This window comes from Parasteatoda tepidariorum, chromosome 2 (assembly GCF_982258835.1).
Source record: "Parasteatoda tepidariorum strain Cologne lab strain chromosome 2, Ptep-v5.0, whole genome shotgun sequence".
Classification (NCBI taxonomy): Eukaryota; Metazoa; Arthropoda; class Arachnida; order Araneae; family Theridiidae; genus Parasteatoda; species Parasteatoda tepidariorum.
The window spans coordinates 125,579,098-125,591,121 of record NC_141756.1 but is presented as its reverse complement, the minus strand read 5'-3'; positions in this window follow the sequence as shown (position 1 = coordinate 125,591,121).

The window sequence follows — 12,024 nt, the reverse complement described above, 5'->3', positions numbered from 1 at the left end:
TTCTTTCTTTTGTTTTTGGCAACTATTGCAATGTTATGTTTACTTTTGATGTGTTTGTTCTATGTAGTACTTTTCTATGTGATGTTTTATTCGAGCGGATATTAAGGAGAATTCATACACCACAAGAGAAAGCACAGATTTAATGGTGGATGCCGACATGCTTGCCGCTTCCAGGCTCGTAATTGACTATCGACTTGATATTCTCCGTGCGACGAAGGGGGCACACGTGGAAGTTCATTGACAAGGGTCATGAAAATTTTTGATTCTATCTAACCATTTATGTTATTAATTTTAATCTATCTTTATTATTTTATAAATTATTGAACATCAAAATGGGTTCGGAACTTTATTAACACCCTGTATATTTGAAGAAATTTTTCTAAATAGGAAATAAACAAAAGTAGTTGCCCATAAGGGATTGCAAATTAATATTGAAGAGAGGGAAAAAAATCTGAGAAATAGTATAAATATTTCCTTAAAAATTACGGTATAAAATTTTACGGCAAAAATTGATTTTACAGTGGGCATGGTTTTACATATAATGCACCCAAACGTTCAGTACTTTTAATCGTAATTTAATTCCAAATTTTTTACGGTGTTATAATGGTAAATTAAATTATATCTATAATTGGACAAAGTGGCATCTTCTTAATTCTTACTTAACTTTACAGAATTATTCTTTTTTTCAAGAAACATTTTTCAAACAACATAAAGGCATCAATATATATACCATATATATCGATGCCAACCCTACATTCCAACCCAATTTTGAGTTTACGACTACTAATGTTCAACTCCGTAGTTTTGTAATTTTGAACTTATCCAGAAGACAGGGGAACTCCTGAATCAGTACCCCCAGAGGTTTTGATTTGTTATGGGAACATGGAGGACTTTGCGACTCCACATATTTAACGTGCATCAGTCACCATTTACTACACGGGGAGTCTTCGGCCAGCGGGTAATGATACGAACAGGCATCGATATTATAACAAATGCTCAATATGTGTATGTGTGTTTTTTTTTGTTAAATGTTTAAGTTGTTAAAAATGTGCACCATATTTTCCCTTAAAAGTAGAACATGACTCAACAGCCTGTTCTGAGCTAAAGGAGAGAGTCCATATTGATTAATGATCCTCAATTTCGTGTCCAACAACATGATTGTAGCGATGAAGTCATCAAACTAACTTTACTTTTAAGACTATAGTATTTTTTGCTTGTTTTTATATATATTTTCACATTCAAGCAGAATAAGCTTTCACTTAGTTTAGTTATCTCAGTTGTTACTCATGATAAATGTGTAATTGAATTGGTCACTAAGAAGGCAACTGTTTGAATAAAATATGAATAAATAATTAGTATTACTCCTTTTTTTTTACATTACTGTGAAATCTAGTAAATTTTCAGAATAAAATCTCAACTTGCTTGCATCTAAACTAGCTTAAGGGAAAAAATATTTTCATACGTCTGTATTACTTCTACCTTCTATTAGTAAGTTTATTTTAATACATTTGTTTAGATTTCATAATTAATCAGTCTTCGAAAGGTTTATTTAAACAAAACAAAAAAACTTTTTTATTACGCTTAAATAGTTTTTGGTTAAACACTATTTTTTAAAAAAAGATTTTAGCAATTTTGTCCCTGTCACTACTACCTCTTAAAAATATGATTTCCTTTCCTTAATTCATGTTGTTCTTGTTGTCGTCCCAGTGGCGCGATCTATGGCTAAGAATTCGACTTCTGCCACACCCATACGTCGCACCCGTTTATTTGGCAGACCCATTAATTCGTCAAAATGTAATAATTTTGACTTAAGACAGAGAACGATCCATCTCCAATTCAGTACACCCAGAGGCACCGGTTTGTTATGGGAACATGGAGGACTTTGTGACCCTACATATTTAGTGTGCACCAGTCACCATTTACTACACGGGGAGTCATCGGCCGGCTGTTTCCTTAATTAATACAAAAGTTATATACTTCTTCAAACATTTGTAATGCGGTTTACCAGAGTATGTTTCATTAGGGTGTCAATAGAGTGTGAACTAGATTTCCTATTACTATCATTATCGAAAAAAGTACTTCATAAATCATGTTTACTACTTATGAATTATCACACATTCTCAAGATTCAGAATTGTATATTCTTAGATTGCTTATTAAAAAAAACGATAAACGTTAACAGATTCGGATTAACAAAATAACATTTCAGTGAATAAAGGGAAATCAAACACACTATCGATCACGATCGTGTAGGTGGGTTTGAATAAATCAAAACTTGTTTCCATTACCGGAAGAAAAAAAACATTTTTTTTTCTTTTCCAATGCCCACCTGTACTAACATTCGTCAATTCAGGCATATACAAGGCGATTCTGTTGGTCTCTCTTTCAGGGTCACCATATTATGTGGGCCAACGTCGCTCCCTCAGTGAGAACAGATAGTTCAGAGAGAAGGAAAGAACATCCATGCCTTGCTCGGGATTCGAACCCAGAACCTTTCGGATGCAAGGACAGTTCCCTGCCCTCTACACAGGCCGGTCGGCTCGAAAAAACAAGAGGAGAAATTTTTTTTTTATCAAATTAAGTAATGTTATGCAAATTAAGTAATTTAGTAATGACATTTCTAGTAAGAGAAAATCTTTATTCTGGTAATAAAAACCAAAATATTAGGCATTTAAACCTTTCAGTTGGTGGTAATTTTTCCGTTCATATGGTAATGATTTACCGGAAATTCTGGTTTTTAAAATTAAAGATTTTGCTACTACACATTTAGAAAAATATGCAGAACTGAAAAGTAAATTTAACCGAATAAACGGTTTTTATGGCATTCTCTAAGTATCGTGATAAAATGATCTAACTTTACCACAGTTATCTTATTTTAGCATACATTGTAAAACCATATTTTATTGTAAATTGCCAAAATCATTCTTAGCTTCTGTAAAAATTATTGAGCTTTATGGTGTTAACATAGAGTCAGGAACATGGTAAATTTTACCATATTCTGAAAGTTTTGACCATACTTTTTTCTCATTGTCGAATGTAGTTTAAAGGTAATTATTTAAAACACCCGCGAACTTCAAGGAACAATCAAACAGGTTTTTATGTTTCTTCCTCAGTGGAGATTCGTTTTTAAAATATACCGGCACCCTTGCTTTTTACCTTGGTTTGATCCGAGAATTTTTACAGTGAAGGCTTAGACAGGGATAACAGTCCCAAGGTTCGGAACTGCTGAGAGCTATTTGCAACTTCCTTGCAAAAATATAGTGTTTTGTGTTTTAAAATAACTTTTATGACAAAAAAATTGCGGAAAATTCATTTATAAGCTGCGTGAACTTAAGTTTTGAAAAAAGGGTCTTTTAAACTTTGTGACTCCTTCTGTTTTTAGCCCTCAAAAAAATTTGTCCCTGAATCCATAAGCAAGTCCCGACTTAGCCTATTTGGGGCCCGGGGTAAAAACTTTTTTGGGGGCCCCCGTCTGCTTCACTTTTTTAGTTATGAAGAACCGAACTTTATGGAGGTATCTAAATTTTTCACCTCATTATAGATAACATAATAAGAAAATTGACTGGAACCTAAAATAGCTATAAAGTCCCCCCCCTCCCCCCCTGTTCAATGGTCAGACGAAATATCGTTCTGTTCATTTTATTCATTGATTGACAATTCCATGTCCATCATTGCCGAATGCAGTTTTCTGATTGTCATCTAGCTTCGAAAAATTCATATCCTTGCTGACATTAGGACGGATTCAGCTAAATTTTCGTTATTACGATGGCTCAATTAAGTCAATCGAAAGCCCGTATTTTTGCAAACATATCGCATTTTGAGATACGTAAAAATACAAGCTTTTGATTGGCCAAATTTATCCATCGTAATTGCGAAAATTTATCTGAATTACGTCCTTGAAAGCCATAGATTTACGAAAGATAGATTTTTTTATGTTCATATGATAGATTAATGAAGAAGCTAACATAAAACTGACGGATTTTACACAGTACTGATATTTTGTTTTAAAAAAATGTTTAATTAAGAAAGAAATCTAAAATAAACTCTCAATTCGTTTCGGGGACCCCCTCTGATGTGGCGCCTGGGGCAACTGCCCTGTATGCCCTTGCCTTAGTCAGGCTCTGACTCTCCTTTGTCACAATCCCCCCCCCCCCATCTCACCATACTGCATAAACGTACACTTGTAATTCAGTTATCACTATTTCCCCGCTTTTAAACGTCTGGAGAATAAATGGAAAGAAATGAGGCAAATTAGAATTTTGCACAATATTACTTTTCCACTTAAAAACAACTACTTTTCTACAATAAAAGTTGCATTTCGTAATGAGCTCACAAACCTGCATATGCATGTGTAACAATAAATTAATATCATTCATTTTAAAAAGAAAGAGGATTTTAATAATTCAATTAAAAATGTCATGTATTGTTGAAAATTTCGATTCTCTTTCCCGCCATTGACTTGGCGATCTGCCGTCTTTCATCTGTAAGAAATGAACTTAAAGCAACCCTAAAAAGAGTAGAAGAGTTGGGCATATGCAAAGTTTCTTTGAGCCGTTCTGCTATTTGATTGGCTATCAATAAGTAAGAAGGAGAAAATGAATTCATTTCCATCAGGGCAACAATTTATAGAATGGTAAGTGCCCTGTTTAAGCGATGGTGACTTTTCGTGATTGGCAATTGTTTTTGTGATAGAGGTAATAAAGAATTTTAATATACTTTTTATTCAAGATACATTTTGTTTGCTAATTAATTTCCTTTTACTTATATTTATATTAAAACAGTTCCTTCAAACAATTTCACCAAACAGTTCCTTCAGACAGGAGCTCTCTTTACGTTCGAAATATTTTTGAATTGTATTTTTTATTCAATATTTAAAATTAATGTGTTCAGATAATATTTTTTTTACTAATAAATAAAGGCATGACAAATGTGATTTAAAGATATGTGTTCGGTTTAATAACAGAGACTGTATAGATGTTATTTCGGGTATTGTTTTTAGTTAATTAATTAAAATGATCAAGTTGAGAATTTTAAGAATGTAATACATTATTTTTCAGCTTCATTTAACACACTAATAAAAATTTTGTTGGCTTATTATAGAAATAGTAATAAAAATTAATAATTTACTTTTTTTTTCTTATAAAAACATTTAAATTATTATTAAGTAATGCCTCTTAATTTAAAATAAGCATACTTTAGTAAATATAAAATTTCAAAATCTATTTTTTTTTTTTGTTTTTTTGAAAGCGATATGATAGAAATTTGTTGAGAAAACAAAATTAACGTTTTTAATTATTTACCTAAATAAAAAAATCAATTGGAATTAACTGGAGGAAATTCTAATTTATTTTAAATGTTACATTAATTCAAAACTTACTATTTCCTACTTATTTAAAGTTCTTACCATGCATGAATACTCCATAAACAAAAAGGAAAAATCGAAAATAAATCTCGCAGATAAAAATAAACAAAAATACATGTATTAAAAAATACTTATGTCTTTTCTCAGTTGATTTAATTCATAATTTTCGTGATAAAACCTTTGATTGATCATATGCGAATATTTTATTTTTCTTATCTGAGTCTCAAACATGACATTAAAGGACATACTAAGAGTTTAAAAAATATTATAAAATTTTTTTGAAGTCGTTAGCTGTTAGACCACACAGTTAACTTTTAGTTATTGTCTTTAAAATCAAAAAAAAAATTTTTTTTTTTGAAAAAGTAATAATTTTAAGGACTTTCAGTACTTGATAGTATTTAATAATGCAATTTAGGGAAAAAATACGTTTAAAAAATATTTAATTTTGGAGAGAAAAAAAGATTTTTTTAAAGTTGAACTATTATGGTCAAATGTTACATTGTGCATGTTTTATGTATTATTCTGTATACTCACAAACTGTTATCAAAGTAATGCATCGGAATCATATAAGAAAAAAAAAACTTACGGTTAACACTAGATTGCCTAAGGAAGTCATTTTGACTGCTTTTTAATTTCAATTAGAAAAACAATGTTTTATATAATGACACAATTTCTTAGAATTTTGTACAACATATAATTTTTTTATTGTTAATATTTACTTATAATAACTTGTTATATAACTGTAAATAATATAAAAAAATATTAAAAATTAATTTTAAGCAAATTTCTTTACACATTATTTATTCTTTTGCAATCCAGTCATTTTGATTGCTTTTGGGCAATATAGGTATGTATACTAAGTTTCAGTCTTTTTAATGTTAAAAAGTACCGAATGTTAAACCTCTTTTATTTTTGTGTGCAAATTTAACGTCCCATTCGTTTGGGATCAGTCCCGTAGCGGACTGAATGTTAAGACACTGTTCCCTGCCGATCACCGAAGTTAAGCATCACTGGCTGCATTCAATATACGGGTGGGTGACCACTTGGATTAGTCTGCATAGGGACCGAGGGTGTGCGGTATTGGTCCTCGTTTAACTGTTCTACGGTAAAGTGCTCGACTTCGGGTCGTCGGGCTACCGAAGCGGGGGTGCCATTCCCTCTGCAGATTATCATCCTCAGGGATGTTTCCCAAACAGTCGCCAATAGCCCATTGTGCATCTCAAGTGCGACGTAAATGAACTACAACATCGTTTGGGATCATTGAACCCGAATTTAATAAGATTCGATTAGATTTAGGAACAATTTAAAATTAATTACTAAATTATTGTTTTAAAATTTGAAAAAAAATAAACTGTGCATGATATGAGTATTTAAAGAAGCTCTTTTATACTGCGCATGCACAGAAATTTAATTATTATAATTTTGTAGTGAATTGTAATTGGTAACTAATGAAAAAAAGTCTGACTTTTACGTTGTTAAAATGTAAAAGTTTTAAGCACTTAACTAAGTAACTTTTGTATTTATTTCGATTAAAAAAAAGACTCAAAACGCTAAAAAGTTTTCCGCAAATTTCATTTTGTATGGATTTGAATTATGATATTTGCAATACTACAAAATTGACATTTGTAGAAAACCGCTGCTAGTTTTGAGTTTTCTTTTAAAAAGTGCACAAACTACTTAGAAAAGTGCTTCAAACTTATAACATTTTTATGATTTTGGAATCGTACTTTTTTATTTATATATTTGACAAATATGATAAAAGTAAATAGTATGATTTTTTTTAAATATTTCTCTGCTTATGCGCAGCATAAAAGAACTACTTAAAATACGCATAGCATGTGGAGTTTTTAATGATTTTTTTTCTTCCAAATTTTAAATTGCTTCAAAATTTTTCTTTAATTTTATTGAATGCTCTTTTAGATTACAGTAGAAAAAAAAAAGAAAATGTAAAACAAAAAAAAGTTTTTTTTTTTAATAAACTGTCAATATTTCTATGTCAAAATCTAAAACTGCATTAACATTTCTTATGTATAGTATAGCAAACAATTTTGATTTATCCGTAGTTATTACGATGTCATCATCAAAATTACGGTCTGAAGTTGAGTAAAAAAAAAATTACGGATTTTGATAATTTCCATACTAATTTGCTAAACATAAGTTTTTTCCTCATAACTACCTAGAATTATGAAATTCTGTTCTCCCGAACTCATTTACTAATCTTTTTTTTTTACTCTTCTAACAAATGTAAAGACAATGAAAATGAAGTGTAAAGGATTTTATAGAAATATAAAATTTAAAAAAAGCCAAGAACTTTTATTTATCCTCTTTTAACGGACTATTTTGAAATTTTATCTTCACTCCTTATCAAAAAAGCAAGAAAACATAAACCAAAATCTGAAATGCTCTGAACAGATATTTTTAGTGCTTCAAATACAAAATTATAAAGAATTCTAGTACTAATTTTTCCCAAAAATTAAAGCATTGATTTCTAGAAGTCAATCTTATTTCATCATTTTACATAAATATCAAATTTCAGTGTTGTTTAATTTTTTTATTTAGATATATTTAAATCCTAAATCTATATATAGGTATAGGATTAGGTTAGGATATCTTCTATATCGTTTATCTAAATATTATGTTTTTATTCAATAGTAAATTTATGCATAGTTTTATGAATGTTATATACCAATATAAAATGAAGTAGTATATACTGCTTAAAATTGAGTTAATATGAATTTTGTTAAGGTTAACTGAATATATTTCTGTGTTATTGTACTTCTGATTATTGATCTCTGGGGTTCAGGGGAAAAAGCACTTGCCTCCCAGTAAGGTAACCTGGGTTCGAATCGCAGCGATGGCGGGTCGAAATAAATTTCGCAACGACTAGAGTGCTGGAGTAAAATATCCTCAGTGTTAAACGAATCATGGGATAGAGATTCTTCGCCGTCAGCTTAACTGTGGAAGGTTTTCGGGGGTTTTTCTCCTCATGTAACGCAAATGCGTGTTAGTTCTATCAAAATGTCCACAAAAGCAAATTTCTCTCAATCCAGGAGTTTCCTTGTCTTTTGGTTTGGATTCAAAGTTACAAATCTATGGTGTTGAACGTTAGTTTCATAAACACAGAATTTGGTCTGCTGTTCAACTACGATTATAAAATAAAACAACCGCTATCAGCATTTTTATGCCTCCAAATTTTGTACAATTTGATACAAGGATAGAGACTACGAAAATTAGGCGCTATATAGTGAGTAATAATCTCTTTATATTTTCACTGGTCTGTTTATGTCACGATTAAATTTTTTGTGAACAAAAAAGTACTAAAGTAATTTTAAATAAAAATTAAAATACAAAGAATGTGTAATGCTCGCAATTATGATGAAATACAAGTTTCAAAATATCAGGTCGTTACCCAACTGCCACAAAAGGAAATCAAATATACAGGATATATATTATTGATCGCCGTTTCTCAGAACCCTCAAAACTTAAGTGAAAACAGTATGAGCATTAAGGTTTGAAAATTAATAGTGAAACATTGAAAAAAAAATTAATTAAAAGTTTTACAAAAAAAAGTTATTGAAATTTAAGAAATCTAGAGAAAGAGGGACAAAGAATAAAAACTTGTTTAGTTGCCGGTGAAAAAAGGAGTTCAACTGCGATCATTGGAAAGTTATTATCAGGCTATCAAACTGGTTTTGTTATTTTTTATCCAGTCTTTTTCGCTTGTGATTCAACTCTCTGCTTTTAATAATTAATTTCAATATAATATTTTTTGGTCACTTTAGTTTGCCAATTTAGAATTTATTGGGCTTATATTGACTGTTTTATGTTTTTTTTTTAAAAAAAAGTTACGAAGCCAGCTAATTAGACTGCTTAAAAGGAAACTGATTAGCATGTTAGTCGACTTTTATACAAAAACGTATAAAGTTGAGAAAAATGAAAGGGCTACCAGATATACTCGTATATTTAAAATCATATTTACTTGTCAATATTTATTTTTCACACCTCTCGTCATTTATTAGATTTTAATAAATCAAAAATATTTTTCTTTACTGAACTTAATGAAAGAAGTTGGCTTTTGTACAAACTGATTCACTTTTTAACTTGTCTTTAAATGCCTCTTTTCATTAGAAAATCCGAAGTATTTAAACTCGCAAAGGTAGAGATTAAATCTAAATTTTACTGTATTTATTGATTGTTTAAAAAATTCTATCTGTGGTAAATTTTTTATACTTTACACAATGGATTTATTATTTCATAAAATGTAATTTTTTTCTCTCCTTACTCTTTGTCAGTCATAGTACGAATGCACAGTATTTAACCGCTTCCCTCTAGTAGAGTCGAAATCGTTCACAATGAACCCAGATTTAATGAGGAGCCGGATTTAACGAAGAAAGCAAAAATACTTGGTCGGTAGACCCAATTGGAACTTAGTTCGCTTTTAAAGAGCAAACCCCGGTTTCAGCAAACAATATTTTTGTGATTCATAAGCAGGGGTCTGTTTAGAAGAAATTACGGACCCTTCACAAAATAATTTCTTTTAATCGGACCCTTCACAAATTTGTTTATCTTCATTATTGTTTTATATGTTGCATCGCTAAATCAGTAGCTGTAATTGCTGTTTATTTTATAAAATTTAATTTTTTTAGTTATATATTTACAGTGTTGAGCATAATCTTGTGTGTCTTTATAATTTAAAAACACCTTGAAAAAGTTTTGCAATAACGGATCCTATTTGCACAAATTCACAAAAGCGAACCCAGGTTGAAAGAATGTGTGACTTAACGTTTATTTTATATTCACAAATTACGAGTAATTTTTTCACAATTTTACGAGCACGGACCTTTCACAATATGTCTGGACAGACCCCTGATAAGAATTACATTTAATTCCAAATCTCCAGCTCAGTTAATCCCTTCTTAGAAAAATTCTTTCTTGATATTGATGAATTTTTTTTAACGTTTTTTTATTATTATTTTTTATTTTTTACTATTTGGGCCATAAAACTTATCCGAAGAACTGTAACATTATAATAAGAATAGTTCAAATCAATTTAATTACTTTTTTCATATTCTACACAGAAATAAAAAAACAAAAGAAATAGATACTGTATTTCTAATTTAGTAAGTAACATTGAACGTTTTTGATTTTTTCACAACCGCTCGGTTAAACAGCATATATACAGTCCCTTCGTGCCGCTAGCTGATTGCTATCTCCTATAGATTATATGCTTGCTATTTTGATGTGTGAAATATTGATATTAATATTATCCAATTTCTCTTTCAAGGTCATGAAACTAAGGAAATCGGAGCTTAAGCTCGAAGAATTTTGATGAAAAAAAAATGATAAGTACCGATTTTATTGCTTGATTTCAATTCTCTTTCTCTCATTTATGTATATATATATATATATATATGATATTTATTTTACTTCATTTATAAATATAATTGTATATAAGCACAATAAAAACAAAAAGAGAAAAAAGAGAATGCTTTTATAAATTTGGAAAAACAAAGCCTTTATTTCTCAGTTAAATAGTAAATTAGTTTAGAGCATGCAACATTAAAAAAACACTATTCTGCATTTTTCTTCACAGAATTGATTTATTATTTATATACCAAGACATGTGTTTATTAAGTTTTGAAGAATTGGCATTTAAATAAACAAAACGAAATAGGGAAGGTGGATATAGTATCGAAAGGTTTATTAACTATCAAATTATTTTGCACGCAGCTTATAGAATATTAGTAAGTCTTATATTGCTTTAATTCATATTTTTTTAAGTATTTAAATTTTGAATATGGAAACGAATTTACATACAATAACTTTATCATTATTTCTCTTGATCAGAAGGTCAATCTAAATTAATTAATAATACTCTCGATATAAATTATATTATGTCCTGATTATGATTCAGAAATTATGTGTCGTTATCAGCACGGCTGCTATCGTGATAGTAAATATTTTTTTAATAACTATTCTCCTCTGTTTTTCTTTTTTTCTACTAATATTTTTATAAACGATTATGTTCCTGCCAGTTCGATATCTTTTCATTTTCTTTTGAGTCATTATGCCCCAACCAGTTCGAGTGATGAACTGGTTGATGATGGGGTATGTCTTCCATGAAGTCCGGAATATGATTGAGTAATTCTGTATCGCTAGCGGTAAAAGAATTACTTGATCTATGTGCTTGTATTGCCGGGGCCGTATTAACGATTTAGAAATTCATCTGCAGAGTGTAGTTGCAATGAATTTCTTAATCTAGGACCTGTCCGCCTTCCGGACACTGGAAGCTTACTTGCTGTCGAGGTAATAATGCTTACTTTTTTCTAACATTTTTCTTTGTTTTTTTTTCTTCTTTTCTATGATTTTTCTAGTAATTATGCCCCAACCAGTTCAAGTGATGAACTGGTTGATGATGGGGTATGTCTTCCATGAAGTCCGGAATATGATTGAGTAATTCTGTATCGCTAGCGGTAAAAGAATTACTTGATCTATGTGCTTGTATTGCCGGGGCCGTATTAACGATTTAGAAATTCATCTGCAGAGTGTAGTTGCAATGAATTTCTTAATCTAGGACCTGTCCGCCTTCCGGACACTGGAAGCTTACTTGCTGTCGAGGTAATAATGCTTACTTTTTTCTAACATTTTTCTTTGTTTTTTTTT